Source organism: Zingiber officinale, chromosome 10A (genome assembly GCF_018446385.1).
Source record: "Zingiber officinale cultivar Zhangliang chromosome 10A, Zo_v1.1, whole genome shotgun sequence".
Classification (NCBI taxonomy): Eukaryota; Viridiplantae; Streptophyta; class Magnoliopsida; order Zingiberales; family Zingiberaceae; genus Zingiber; species Zingiber officinale.
In genome coordinates, this window is record NC_056004.1 from 47,569,231 (window position 1) to 47,585,240 (window position 16,010).

Below are 16,010 nucleotides of genomic sequence, written 5' to 3' on the forward strand. Positions count from 1 at the left end.
TCAAAATTTGATCACTGGATCGATTGGCCAGAATATTGCCCGAGCACAGTAGCGTGCTGGATCGATCACTGAATCGATCCAACCTAAGCCCCACATACAGTAGCCTGCTGAATCGATCACCGGATTGATTCGACCCTTCCAATCGATCTGTGGATCGATTGGGAGGCATGAAATCAGCCGGGAAACCTTTAGTCCAGCCCCTTGACCATGAGGGATGTAAAATATATTATGAATGGCTTAGATTACACCCTCTAGCACATATAGAATAAAGAAATGATAATAGTTTAGCAAAATTTTAAATAGTACAGCTCCGCAACTAGGTTTAATGATGGTCAGGGGACAGTTTAGCACAGCATAATGTGACGGTCCGACCTTACAGCTTAGTTAGTAGGAGGCGGGTCGTTACAGAGTGGTATCAGAGCCAAGTTCGCATACTTCCTACACACACATCAGCATTGAACCTGCAGCTTCCAAGTAAGAATACCTCTCACTTTGCTATGTTTATTGCTTTCATGTTGTAGATAACTAAGGTATGCTTATCTGTGATAGTAACTAACATGATAGCATTAGCTATGTAAACGTGATAATTTAGTTATGTCTGTCCCTTGTTCCTCTAGAAATGGCACGAGGACGCCCAGCTAGAAGGGCACCAGCTACTGAGCCCCAGCATGAGGCAGGCAGTTCAGTGCCTCCCCCAGACCTGACAGCATTAGTGGCTCAGTTACAGCAGCAGTTAGCTGAACAGCAACAGGAGATAGCCACCTTAAAGGCTAATCAGCAGAATACTCCCACAGTCACCCCGGAACCAAACTTAGCAACGCCAGTAGTCTTAGAGGTTCCACCAGTCCAGCCTACAGCACCAGTAGTCCCAGCAACAGAGACAAGAAGAGAAGCCTATCTGATCCAGTGGCAGAGAGTCAAGCCAGAGAATTTCTCAGGCACCAGCGAACTATGGGATGCTCAAGCCTGGTTCAAAACACTGGAGAGCACGATGGAGCTTCTGGACTAGCCAGAGCATGAGAAGGTGAAGTGCGCCTCCTTCTGTCTGATGGGAGATGCACGCATGTGGTGGGAGAGAATTAGAGCGAAGCGCCCAATAAATCAGATGACATGGGCTGACTTCGAGGAAGAATTCTTCGAGGAGTTCTTTCACATGCGGGTCACGAATCGTCACTACGACGAGTTCACTGAATTTCGCCAGGGCAACTTTTCAGTGGAGGAAGCCGTGAAGAAATTCAACAGATTGGCTCGCCTATGCCCTGAACTAGTCAGCACAGAAAAAGAACGAGTTCTATTGATGCTCAAGATGCTGAGGCCAGAAATAGCGATGAACGTGGCTGGCGGCATTCATAAGCCGCAAACCATCGAAGAACTAGTCAGCAGTGCTCTGACCACCGAGCACTACCAGAATAATATCAAGCAACATAAGCAAGTCCTCTCAGAGTCCAAGGGACAAGGAGGCTCAGGTACTCAGAAACACCAGGGCCATAGCTCCCACGGCTCTAACTGGAAAGGGAACTCCAGCAACAAGCGCAAACCAGGGAGTTACCCGAAAGGAGGACTAGCTAGCAAACAGCCCAGTTATCCAAAGTGTGCTGCTTGTGGGAAATTCCACCCTGGAGTTTGTCGTAAGGGCACACGAGGATGCTTTGAGTGTGGACAAGAAGGGCACATGGCCAAGCAGTGTCCGAACAAGATCAGCTTTCCTCCACCACAGCCAATTCAGCATGAAGCCAAGCCAGCACAGTTGCATCAGATGCAGGCTGCTCTAGATGGTCCACACATCAGCCAGGGCAGACTAGAAGCCCCTCCAGCTACGACAAATGCACGGATCTACTCACTGACCAGAGAGGACGTAGTGAATGCCTCGACAGTTGTTTCAGGTCAGATTAGTATATTACAGCAAAGTACAACTGTCTTATTCGATACTGGGGCAACCCATTCTTATATATCCAGAGCATTTGCAAGGAAATTAGCGATACCCCCGGAGGTACTCAGTAGTCAGTTTCTGACGACGTTACCTTCAGGAGAAATTATGGCATCCACGCACTGGCTCAGAGCAGTGCCAATCATTATAGCAGACAGAGAACTCTTTTGTGATCTGATAGTGCTAGATATGACTGATTATGATGTCATCCTTGGGATGGACTTCCTGATCAGATACGGTGCCTCTATAGAGTGCCGTAAACAGAAAGTCGTATTCCAACCTGAAGCAGAAGTACAATTTGAGTACATCGGAGAACCGAAGAGAAAGGCGAAGAAATTTCTCTCAGCTCTGAAGGCACAGAAATTGTTAGATTCAGGATGCACGGGATTTTTAGCGCATGTAGTCAATGTCAGTCAGGACAAGGACCAACAGCTAGTAGAGGTCTGAGTCGTGTGTGACTATCCAGCAGTCTTCCCTGAGGAATTACCAGGCCTAGCACCAGACAGGGAGATTGAATTTGAGATAGAACTCATTCCTTGTACGAATCCTATCTCCAAAGCACCTTATCGCATGGCTCCAGCAGAACTAAAGGAACTTCATGAGCAACTACAGGAGCTGCTTGACAAGGGCTTCATACGTCCTAGTCACTCACCATGGGGAGCGCCTGTATTGTTCGTGAAGAAGAAGGACGAGAGCATGCGCTTGTGTATAGATTACAGAGCACTAAACCAAGTCACGATTAAGAACAGGTATCCTCTTCCCAGAATAGATGACCTGTTTGATCAGCTGAAGGGAGCAGCAGTGTTCTCTAAGATAGACTTCAGATCAGGTTATCATCAGGTGAAAGTTAAAGAAGGGGATATACCCAAGACAGCATTCAGGACTAGATACGGACACTACGAGTTCGTAGTCATGCCCTTTGGCGTGACAAATGCTCCAGCTACTTTTATGGACCTCATGAACAGAGTATTCAGGGACTACCTAGATAGATTTGTTATTGTTTTTATCGATGACATTCTTATCTATTCAGGAACTCAGGAAGAACACGCAAAGCACCTGAAAATAGTACTGCAGACCCTTCAGCAGAACCAGTTGTACGCCAAGTTCACAAAATGTGAATTTTGGTTAGATCAGGTGTCCTTCCTGGGTCACATCATCTCAAAGGATGGTAGTATGGTAGACCCCAGTAAGATAGAAGCTGTGAGTAACTGAAAAAGACCCAAGAACGCTAGCGAGATCAGAAGCTTTCTGGGATTAGCAGGTTATTACAGAAAATTTGTAGAGGATTTCTCAAGGATAGCCTCCCCACTGACAGCTCTCACCAGGAAGAACAGGAAATATCAGTGGACAGAGGACTGCGAGAACAGCTTTATCGAGCTAAAAAGAAGATTGACCAGTGCACCTATTCTAGCTCTACCCGAGAACACAGACAACTTTGATATTTATAGTGATGCCTCTAAATTGGGACTAGGAGCAGTACTGATGCAAGAAGGTAAGATGATCGCCTATGCCTCCAGACAACTCAAGGAATATGAGAAGAATTACCCTACTCATGACCTTGAGCTTGCAGCAGTAGTGTTCACTCTCAAAATTTGGAGACATTACTTGTATGGAGCTCAGTGCAGAGTGTATACAGATCATCAGAGTCTGAAGTACTTCTTCACTCAGAAGGATCTGAATATGCGGCAGCGTAGATGGCTTGAGCTGGTCAAAGACTACGACATAGACATCCTCTACCACCCAAGAAAAGCTAATAAGGTAGCAGACGCACTTAGGCATGTCCGGGAAGAGCCTGGTCCGGGCGCCCAAACTAGCTCCAGGTGCCCGGACCCCTTCCGAGCGCCCAGACTGACTTTTTTTAGCTTTTTGTTTTCTACAAAATAAAGTTAGTCCAGACAGTATAAAATATATATATAATATGAATTTGATAGTCTCTAACTGTCTAGTTCTAACTTTGAGTTTTGCTGAAACTCTAGGTCGAACTAATGCTTATTATTCCCTCTTCGGGGGAATGCATCCTCACCTACTCCTCTCAGGAGAATTTACATTTTGCCAGATTGATCCTCTAGACCATCTGGACTTTTGCTCAGCGTCCGAGACTTCAAGTCTTCATGCTGAATGTCTGTTCCATGGCCTGCCCAGACTTCCACCTGGTGTAAAATACCGGAAATAGGCAAATATTAATAAGGGAAATTTCCGGAATTTTTGGAAATTTTTCGGAAATTTTTCGGAGCTCGTATGGACGAGTTAACGGGAACAAGAACGGGGTCCAGAAAAGCCTGTTTAGGCTACCCGATTTAAGCGAGGAAAAGATTATATATATATATATTTTTCCTTTTATTTTCTTATTTCTTTTTCCTTTGCTTTTGTCGCCGAACCCGAGCCGTCCCCGCACCCTTCTTTCTTCTCCCCGACGCCGCGCACCTTCTCCTTCGGTGCCCTAACCGCCGGCCACGGCGGTTCCTCCCCTTTATCTTCTCCTCTTCTCGGTGAAAGTCGATCGCCACCTCAGCCGACGACCTCAAACGACGGTGCCTTAGCTTCTGCCCCGACGCCAGCGACGCCGGCCTTCTCCTTCCCGACGCCGTCTCCCCCTGCCCTAACTGCTCAAGGCAGTTCTTCTCTTCTCCTCTCCTCTGCCGCCACCACAGAGCCGACGCCGACCATAGAGCCGACGCCGACCATAGAGCCGACGCCGACCACAGAGGCCGAAGCTTTCCTCAGCCCTAGCAGTTGAGCCTTTGCCGATCTCCTTTGTGTCGGCCTCCTCCACTGTGCTGTGCCCTAGATCGCTGGAATTCAGAGGTTTGAGAAGGTTTTTAGTTGGGAGCAGCAACCCTAGCCTTGGTGTGTTCGTCCGTGCCCTAATTCCACTGTTGTGTCTTTCTTCAGCCACCTCCTACAGTGAAGTCTCGGCAGAGGAAGCAACAGGCAGTCATCTTCTAGTGGCGGACAACCCAATTCAGCCACAAGTCTTGATCTAGCAGCAACAAGGTAAGGATTTGGTGATTCTAGGTAGCTGTCAGTGGAAGTTTTTATAAGGTTGTAAGCTTTGCGTAACAATTGTGAGGTTTGCTTGTTTTTGTTTACAGCAGCAAAACAACCCTTCTCCAGTAGGAACTATCTGGCTGTGAGTTTGAGGTAAGATTTAGGGTTTTGGACTTTGTTGTAGATGTTTGCTAGTTGTGTTGGCATTATATGTTAATTTGGAATCGTGTGTAGGTTTCAATTGAACCCGAATAGTAGGATGGTTAAGGTTAAGGAAACTAACTCTAGTTAACTTGAGTTATATTTGATTAGGGTTTTACTCTAATTTTAGGATTTAGAGATTGTATTTAGCTATTTATGAGAAGTGTAGCTAAATAAAAAGATTTATGGTTTGACACAGGACTGTGACGCGAGACGAGTATCTCGGAGTCGGACTGGACCTTTCTATTTTATCGGAGGCGGGTACTTTTGACTTATGTCATTTGATATGCTTAGTAATTAAATTAACATGTTGCATTAATTGTGTTTCTTATCTGTTTCGGTTAATCACTACCCAAATCTTACATGCTTGATTGATTGATTGGTTTTGCATCTCAGGTAATATTTTACCTGTTTATACATGCTTATAGGGGTAGTGATATGCCATGCTTGACCATGTTCAGGACCTAGGTTTTATACCTTCTGTATACCTTTGGATTGTTTTGGGTTCGTTGACCTTTGATGCATTTTTATATATAAGTGGATTAGGTCAGGATATTCTTGTGGTTAGTGCTATGCACCATTTGCATGATTGCATGCTGTGCGATAGTGCGCTCCATTATTGTTGAGCACATCGCCAGTTACATGGATCTGCACACACCACCACTCATGGGTTAGTGGTCGATTCAGGCTGTGTGTGTTGCAGCAGGGACTCTGTTAGGCACCGTTGGTCCGCTCATGGGTAGTGTGACACAACGTGTTATCCGGCAGGGATTCCTCCCCGTCTTTGAGTACCGGGAGTTGAGAGCATTGCGCTCCCCCATCTATGATTTGGGGTAGGAGGATAGGTGTACTCCGACAGCATCCCGTCCACTCGGTCACTCATCAGGAGTAGTGACGACAGAGTGCACGGTTGTCACAGCCCTACCCACTCGGCCTCACTTTGGTATGAGATGATCGACTGGCGTCAGGGGTGACCAGGACGCATCATTGGCATCATATGCATGATGCATTTATTGTTTGTGTTTGTGGTTGCTGCATTTATATGCTGCATATTGTTTGGATACCTATGTTTGACATGCATACAGGATTCCTATACCACTCGGACTGTTTGACCTTATACTCAGGACCTGGTTAGTACAGCATTCTCCTGTTTACTTCAGATGCATTTTTATCTTTCTTATCAGGAGACTGTACGCATGATTAGTGCTAGGTGTTGTTTCTTTACTTTGCATATCAATTGTACCTGCTGAGTGTTGGACTCACCCCGCCTCCATTGTTGATATTTTCAGGTTGATGCTGTCAGGAGGGAGTTCCAGTCGCTAGTCCTCACTGCACGTAGTGCTGGTCCTGCAGACCTTCAGGATATGTTTGGTTTTCTTTGGTTTCTTTCTGTTCTAGACTATTTAAACTCGTTATGTTCTGGATTTATTTGCTTATGGACATGATATAGAGTTTATTATATTGATGGATTTGGATTTGGTTTTTATTCTACTACATGTCTGCCTGGATGGCAGAAGAGGTGAGTTCGTCGGTTTTGAGCTTTACGAGTGTAGTTGAGTAGGGTGGTTTTTGAGTCAGAGTATTATTACTGCGTGGTTGTGTCAGCCAGAGGCTGAATATATATATAAATTGCGTGGTGATTGATTTTTATTATTGTTATGATTCCAGCCACATGTGGCTGAGTATTTAGTGCTTGTAGAAAATTTTTAATTGTCCGCCGTACAGGGGAGATGCTGCCGAAATTTTCTCGGACAGGGTCTCCTCTGGAGGCGTGACAATTTAGTGGTATCAGAGCACAGTTTTACGATCTTTTGTTTCGTATTTTGGATTTTTGAGATTTATCTGATACCAATTTATTTGGTATCAGAGCGGGTTATGATACCTGCTTTTGGTGTTCTGGAGATTTATCGGATACCGGTTGTTGGTATTCAGGATATTTGGGTTAGCCAGGTTTGCGAATCAAACTGGGCATTTTCAGATTCTCGATATGGTTATGTTTCGGATTTCCGTTTCGGATTTATTTGGATTTCCGGCGATATGTACGTTCGGAATTTTGAGGTCAAATTGGGGACTGGACAGCGACGGAACATCTCCAGACGGCAAATAGGTATGTTGTTATTTTATGTTAGTTATATTGGTATTGATATCTGTAATTTAATTTAATAGATATGAGACGATCTACTCGTATTGCTGCGAGACGTGGTGCTGGACGACCACGTGCGAGGACCACGGGATCTCTGGATATGCCAGAGATACCCACTGTTAGTGAGCCTGTCAGTCAGGGACAGACTCAGGATGCAGCGGGGGCATCGGGCTCTCAAATCCCGATAGCTCCTGTAGAGATACCTATTTTGGCCACACCGACGGTATCCACGCCTACCCTGTTTACAGTACCATCAGGGGTACCATTGGTGTACCCGACATCTGCTCCAGCGCAGCCTACGGCGTATTCGGGACCACCGCCACTTGGACCTACAGTATACCCGACACCAGTGGCACCAGTGCCCCCAGTGCCTACAGTAGCAGCAGCTGCACCATATCCGGTACCTTTTTCTACCGTACCTCCAGTTGCCACCACTTTTGTTCCCCAGGCAGTACCACCGACGGCTTATGCTCCGGTATATACAGCAGCACCGGGAGTTCCTCCTCCGGTTTATTCCGTGGTACCACCTGTAGTGTCAGCTCCAGTGTTTCCACCAGTTCCTGCAGCCGTCCCGACACAGCTCACTGATATTGTCGCTGCACGAGCTAGGATTCCAGCACTGGCTGAGTCGATGAAGACTCGTTTCACTCTTTTCCGCGGAGATCTTGATCCGAGTATGGCTTTGTCGTGGATAGAGACTATGGAGCAGACTTTCTTCTATATGGCTTGCTCCGAGTGGGAGAAAGCAGAGCTGGCTGCCTATCATTTACGGGATGAAGCTAATACCTGGTGGGTTACACAGCGTTCTATTATTGGTGAGCGCAACATCACATGGACCAGGTTCAGAGAGGCTTTTGAGAGCCGTTTCTTTCCACTGTCCTATCAGATGGCTCGCCGACAGGATTTTATGAGTCTGAGGCAGAATAATCGCTCAGTGACCGAGTATAATACTGAATTCCTCCGGTTGGCACAGTTTTGTCCAGAGTTAGTTGCGGAGGACAGAACTCGTATGATGCAGTTTATACAGGGATTGGATGGTTATCTGCATGTACAGCTTGCCGGATTAGGGATTACATCTTACTCTGATGCATTGAATCGAGCTTTGATGATAGAGTTAGCTCGGCAGACTGCATATCCGGACAGGAAAAGAAATCATACGGGTCAGACTTCAGGGCAGGTCCAGCAGACACAGGCGACAGGACAGCCTCAGAGCAGTCACAGACGGTCAGGTCAGGGTACTTCTGGGGCGTCTCGTAGGCCTCAGAAATCAAGGCGGTTTTCTTCAGGACGTTCTCGGTTTTCTCAGCAGAACCGGCAACCACCTTCCGGTGATACTCATTGTTTCAGATGTGGATCCAGAGATCACCTCACCCCAGCTTGCTCTCTGGGACAGTCAGTTTGCTTTTATTGCAAACTGCCGGGGCACCAGAGCCGAGATTGTCAGCTGAAGGCTCAGTACACGGCTTCCGGAGGGTCAGGTCAGAGGGGACAGTCTAGTCAGTCAGGGGCATATCGAGGAGGGAAGAAAGCCCAATCTTCACAGCGTCAGCAGGGAGCAGCTCCCTCCGCAGCAGCATTTGGCATGCTTGGACAGGAGTACTCCGAGCTCAGAAGCACCCCGCAGTTTTGCTCGTGACCTTATTATCCGACTCGAGGCGATCGGACTCGGCATCAGTCACCATCCTCTCAGTCTTATCTGGCACATAGTCCAGCAGCGCCTCAGTGGCAGGCTTCGGCCCAGCCGCTGGCAGTGTTACCACCTCCTCCTCCGCCAGAGACTGGTCGTGTTCATGCGATTACCAGAGAGGATGCTCAGCGGGCCGACGGATCCGTTTTCCGCGGTACGATTTCTATTTATGCATTTACTGCTGATATTTTGATTGATACTGGTAGTTCGCATTCTTTTATATCCCGTACCTTTATGCGGGAGATTGGTAGATTACCTACTGTTAGGTTGCGGCGATTGACTGTCTCCCTACCGTCCGGTGATACTTTAGACGTCACCCAGGAGATCAGAGGTTGCCCGTTAGACTTTGGCAACATGATACTTACGGTAGATCTTCTAGTATTGGAGATGGTCGAGTTTGATGTCATACTTGGCATGGATTGGCTGTCAGTTTATCATGCTACCGTTGATTGCCAGACGAGGGTGGTCACCTTCCGGCCTCCGAACCAACCCTCGTGGAGTTTCACTGGCATCAGAGACGACGACATCTCGATTATTTCGGCGATTCAGGCACAGAAGTTGCTGTCTCACGGTTGTCATGGTTTTCTGTTATCGTTGATCAGTACTGAGGACAGTAGTAGTTCGCAGCTCTCCGACGTTCTTGTAGTCCGGGAGTACCCAGATGTATTTCCAGAGGAGCTACCTGGTTTGCCTCCCAGAAGGCCAGTGGAGTTCGCTATTGAGCTGATTCCGGGAACCGCGCCGACATCGAAAGCTCCGTATCGTATGGCACCAAAAGAGTTGAACGAGCTGAAGGTTCAACTCCAGGAGCTTTTAGACAGAGGATTCATTCGCCCTAGTGTTTCACCATGGGGTTCTCCAGTTCTATTTGTCAAGAAGAAAGACGGCACCATGAGGTTATGTATTGACTACAGGCAGCTGAATGCAGTGACCGTCAGAAATAAATATCCATTACCACGGATTGAGGATTTGTTTGATCAGCTCAGAGGTACATCAGTGTATTTTAAGATTGATCTGCGATCCGGATATCATCAGCTGAGGGTCAGAGACTTAGATATTCAGAAGACAGCTTTCCGTACCAGATACGGTCATTATGAGTTTTTGGTAATGCCATTTGGGCTTACCAATGCTCCAGCGGTGTTTATGGATTTGATGAACCGCATCTTTCTGGAGTATCTGGATCAGTTTGTTATCGTTTTCATTGATGACATATTGGTCTACTCTCGTTCCGAGGAGGAGCATGCACAGCATCTTCGCACAGTCTTGGAGATTCTTCGACGACATCAGCTGTACGCGAAGTTCAGCAAGTGTGCATTCTGGTTATCCTCAGTTGGTTTTCTGGGACACGTGGTTTCTAGCAGAGGTATTTCAGTTGATCCTCAGAAGATCGAGGTTGTCACCGGTTGGGAGCAGCCGAAGTCAGTTCAGGAGATTCGCAGTTTTCTAGGATTGGCCGGATATTACCGACATTTTGTCGAGGGTTTCTCGCGTATTGCTATGCCACTGACACGTCTTACCCGGAAAGGCGTGAAGTTCGTATGGTCCGAGGATTGCGAGACCAGCTTTTAGGAGCTGAAGCGGAGATTAGTGTCGGCTCCAGTTTTGGTTTTACCTTCTGGAGAGGACGGATTTGTACTTTACACCGATGCGTCTCTTCAGGGTTTGGGCGCTGTTCTGATGCAGCACGGCAGAGTAGTCTCTTATGCTTCTCGTCAGCTGAAGGAGCATGAGAAGAATTACCCAGTTCATGACCTGGAGTTAGCTGCCATCATCTTTGCTCTGAAGCTTTGGCGTCATCATTTATACGGTATCACATTTGAGATTCTCACTGATCATAAGAGTCTCAAATATATTTTCACTCAGAAGGAGCTTAATCTTCGACAGAGGAGATGGATGGAGTTCCTGAAGGACTACGATTGTACCATTAGCTACCACCCGGGGAAAGCTAATGTGGTTGCAGATGCACTCAGACATGCCACCGACTTTCAGTCACGGACTTGATTCAGAGTTTCTCGGAGTTAGATCTTGAGGAGCAGGGACCGACAGAGCAGGGTATTCTTGTTACCATGGTTGCTCAGTCGTCGATCAGGACGAGGATCCGAGAGGCACAGGCCAGTGATCAGCATTTGCAGTTTATTAGCAGTCAGATAGCTTCCGGGCAGCAGACCGAGTTTACACGAGACGAGGAGGGTATTATATTCTTCCGAGGCAGATTATGCGTACCTCAGTCTCATCCGGTCTTACAGGAGCTATTACAGGAGGCACACCGTTCTCGATTTGCGATCCATCCAGGCGGGACCCGTATGTATCGAGACTTGAGGCGTTCCTACTGGTGGAACGGCATGAAGAAGGACATCGCGGATTTTGTAGCTAGATGTCTTGTCTGTCAGCAGGTGAAGGCTGAACACCAGAGACCTGCAGGATTACTTCAGCGGATTCCTATTCCTGAGTGGAAGTGGGATCACATTACCATGGACTTTGTGGTGGGTTTACCGAGGACACGACGAGGCCACGATGCGATTTGGGTAATCGTTGATCGATTAACCAAATCCGCGCACTTCTTAGCGATCCGGAGGACTGATCCCCTGGATCGATTGGCAGATCTGTATTGTCGAGAGATTTTCAGACTACATGGTGTTCCGTTGAGTATTATTTCGGATAGAGATCCACGGTTTACGTCTCGTTTCTGGCAGAGTCTGTAGCAGGCCTTGGGCACACAGCTCCGTTTCAGTACAGCCTTCCATCCACAGACAGATGGACAGTCAGAGCGGACAATTCAGACTTTAGAGGACCTGCTGAGGTCATGTGTTATGGATTTCGGAGGCAGTTGGGAGGACCATCTACCGTTAGTAGAGTTTGCTTACAACAACAGCTTCCATTCGGCTATCCAGATGGCACCGTTTGAGGCGTTGTATGGTAGACCTTGTCGGACACCCGTCCTTTGGGATGAGGTTGGAGAGGCCCAGTTGTTGGGACCTCATAGAGTTCAGCAGGATGCAGAGTTGGTCCGTACTATCAGACAGAGGATGTCAGAGGCGCAGGATCGCCAGAAGAGTTATGCTGATCGGAGACGCAGACCATTAGAGTTCTCTGTTAGTGACCATGTATTTCTGCGAGTTTCACCCACGAAAGGGGTGAAGAGATTTGGCCTCAGAGGTAAGCTAGCTCCGCGGTACATTGGTCCATTCGAGATCTTGGAGAGGATCGGAGCAGTAGCTTACCGACTGGCACTACCACCGTCCCTGTCAGGCGTGCACGATGTATTTCATGTATCCATGCTGAGGAGATATGTACCCGATCCGACGCATGTGCTGGCAGATATCCCAGTTCCAGTTCAGCCTGACATTACCTATGAGGAGGTTCCGGTACGGATTCTCGACCGGAAGGAGCGTCAGTTGCGGAACAAGACCATCCGGCTGGTTAAAGTCGGATGGCAGCATCATTCGGACGAGGAGGCTACTTGGGAGCTCGAGGACACTATCCGAGCTCGATATCCCCATCTTTTCACTTGAGGTATGTGATTTATTTACCGTTCAGCATTTATACTCTATATCTGTTACTAGTATTTGCTGATGGTAGATACTGAAATTTGGGGACCAAATTTTTATTAGTGGGGGAGAATGTAAAATACCGGAAATAGGCGAATATTAATAAGGGAATTTTCCGGAATTTTTGGAAATTTTTCGGAAATTTTTCGGAGCTCGTATGGACGAGTTAACGGGAACAAGAACGGGGTCCGGAAAAGCCTGTTTAGGCTACCCGATTTAAGCGAGGAAAAGATTATATATATATATTTTTCCTTTTATTTTCTTATTTCTTTTTCCTTTGCTTTTGTCGCCGAACCCGAGCCGTCCCCGCACCCTTCTTTCTTCTCCCCGATGCCGCGCACCTTCTCCTTCGGTGCCTTAACCGCCGGCCACGGCGGTTCCTCCCCTTTATCTTCTCCTCTTCTCGGTGAAAGCCGATCGCCACCTCAGCCGACGACCTCAAACGCCGGTACCTTAGCTTCTGCCCCGACGCCAGCGACGCCGGCCTTCTCCTTCCCGACGCTGTCTCCCCCTGCCCTAACTGCTCGAGGCAGTTCTTCTCTTCTCCTCTCCTCTGCCGCCACCACAGAGCCGACGCCGACCATAGAGCCAACGCCGACCACAGAGGCCGAAGCTTTCCTCAGCCCTAGCAGTTGAGCCTTTGCCGATCTCCTTTGTGTCGGCCTCCTCCACTGTGATGTGCCCTAGATCGCTGGAATTCAGAGGTTTGAGAAGGTTTTTAGTTGGGAGCAGCAACCCTAGCCTTGGTGTGTTCGTCCGTGCCCTAATTCCACTGTTGTGTCTTTCTTCAGCCACCTCCTACAGTGAAGTCTCGGCAGAGGAAGCAACAGGCAGTCATCTTCTAGTGGCGGACAACCCAATTCAGCCACAAGTCTTGATTTAGCAACAAGGTAAGAATTTGGTGATTCTAGGTATGTCAGTGGAAGTTTTATAAGGTTGTAAGCTTTGCGTAACAATTGTGAGGTTTGCTTGTTTTTGTTTACAGCAGCAAAACAACCCTTCTCCGGTAGGAACTATCTGGCTGTGAGTTTGAGGTAAGATTTAGGGTTTTGGACTTTGTTGTAGATGTTTGCTAGTTGTGTTGGCATTATATGTTAATTTGGAATCGTGTGTAGGTTTCAATTGAACCCGAATAGTAGGATGGTTAAGGTTAAGGAAACTAACTCTAGTTAACTTGAGTTATATTTGATTAGGGTTTTACTCTAATTTTAGGATTTAGAGATTGTATTTAGCTATTTATGAGAAGTGTAGCTAAATAAAAAGATTTATGGTTTGACACAGGACTGTGACGCGAGACGAGTATCTCGGAGTCGGACTGGACCTTTCTATTTTATCGGAGGCGGGTACTTTTGACTTATGTCATTTGATATGCTTAGTAATTAAATTAACATGTTGCATTAATTGTGTTTCTTATCTGTTTCGGTTAATCACTACCCAAATCTTACATGCTTGATTGATTGATTGGTTTTGCATCTCAGGTATATTTTACCTGTTTATACATGCTTATGGGGTAGTGATATGCCATGATTGACCATGTTCGGGACCTAGGTTTTATACCTTCGATACCTTTGGATTGTTTTGGTTCATTGACCTTTGATGCATTTTATATATATGTGGATTAGGTCGATATTCTTGTGGTTAGTGTCATGCACCATTTGCATGATTGCATCCTGTGCGATAGTCCGCTCCATTATTGTTGAGCACATCGCCATTACATGGATCTGCACACACCACCACTCATGGGTTAGTGGTCGATTCAGGCAGTGTGTGTTGCAGTAGGGACTCCGTTAGGCACCGTTGGTCCGCTCATGGGTAGTGTGACACAACGTGTTATCCGGCAGGATTCCTCCCCGTCTTTGAGTACCGGGAGTTGAGAGCATTGCGCTCCCCCATCTATGATTTGGGGTAGGAGGATAGGTGTACTCCGACAGCATCCCGTCCACTCGGTCACTCATCAGGAGTAGTGACGACAGAGTGCACGGTTGTCACAGCCCTACCCACTCGGCCTCACTTTTGTATGAGATGATCGACTGGTGTCAGGGGTGACCAGGACGCATCATTGGCATCATATGCATGATGCATTTATTGTTTGTGTTTGTGGTTGCTGCATTTATATGCTGCATATTGTTTGGATACCTATGTTTGACATGCATACAGGATTCCTATACCACTCGGACTGTTTGACCTTATACTTAGGACCTGGTTAGTACAGCATTCTCCTGTTTACTTCAGATGCATTTTTATCTTTCTTATCAGGAGACTGTACGCATGATTAGTGCTAGGTGTTGTTTCTTTACTTTGCATATCAATTGTACCTGCTGAGTGTTGGACTCACCCCGCCTCCATTGTTGATATTTTCAGGTCAGGAGGGAGTTCCAGTCGCTAGTCCTCACTGCACGTAGTGCTGGTCCTGCAGACCTTCAGGATATGTTTGGTTTTCTTTGGTTTCTTTCTGTTCTAGACTGTTTGAACTCGTTATGTTCTGGATTTATTTGCTTATGGACATGATATAGAGTTTATTATATTGATGGATTTGGATTTGGTTTTTATTCTACTACATGCCTGCCTGGATGGCAGAAGAGGTGAGTTCGTCGGTTTTGAGCTTTACGAGTGTAGTTGAGTAGGGTGGTTTTTGAGTCAGAGTATTATTACTGCGTGGTTGTGTCAGCCAGAGGCTGAATATATATATAAATTGCGTGGTGATTGATTTTTATTATTGTTATGATTCCAGCCGCATGTGGCTGAGTATTTAGTGCTTGTAGAAAATTTTTGATTGTCCGCCGTACAGAGGAGATGCTGCCGAAATTTTCTCGGACAGGGTCTCCTCTGGGGGCGTGACACCTGGTTCGTGACCACCAAGATTTTCACCTAGAGTCCTCGACTCTAGGATTTTTCCCAAAGTGCTCGACCCGCCAAGACTTCACCTTGCCTAACCACAGTTAGGACTTTCCTTTGCATAGGGTTACCTCCCCCTAGGACCTAGGGTTACCTCCCCTTAGGATTTTCCACCTGCCTAGAATCCACTAAGACTTTTTCCTAAGCACACTTAGACAACAAGTAACCTTAACTTTGGACCGTTTGTCATAATCAAAACTTAGGTTCAATCGTCTAGTGTTCCCTGCACCAACAAGGAGGAGGTGGCAGATCGGCGCTGGCACAATCTAGATTGTGGCTTCGAGCGATGGAGTCGAAGAGGAGGGTGTTGGCAAAGACAACGGCGGAGATGAGGACTCGAGAAGAAAGCGGCTCAACCAAAAACATAGGGCATGACATATTATATACTTAGGTTTAAATTAATTAAACACTAAGTTAATTCCTCAATCAACTCCCTCTTAAGTGATATTCTAAATAGGCTTTAACCTATCCCAATAGATTCATTCTCTTATATGTGTCATACAGACTCCATTTAAATCTCAAAAAATTACTAAAAATTCTCAAAAATTTTAATAAAGTTATTTTTTCAATAACACTTATTATCTAATTGTTGGATCTTACATCTTGTATATCAACGGTATA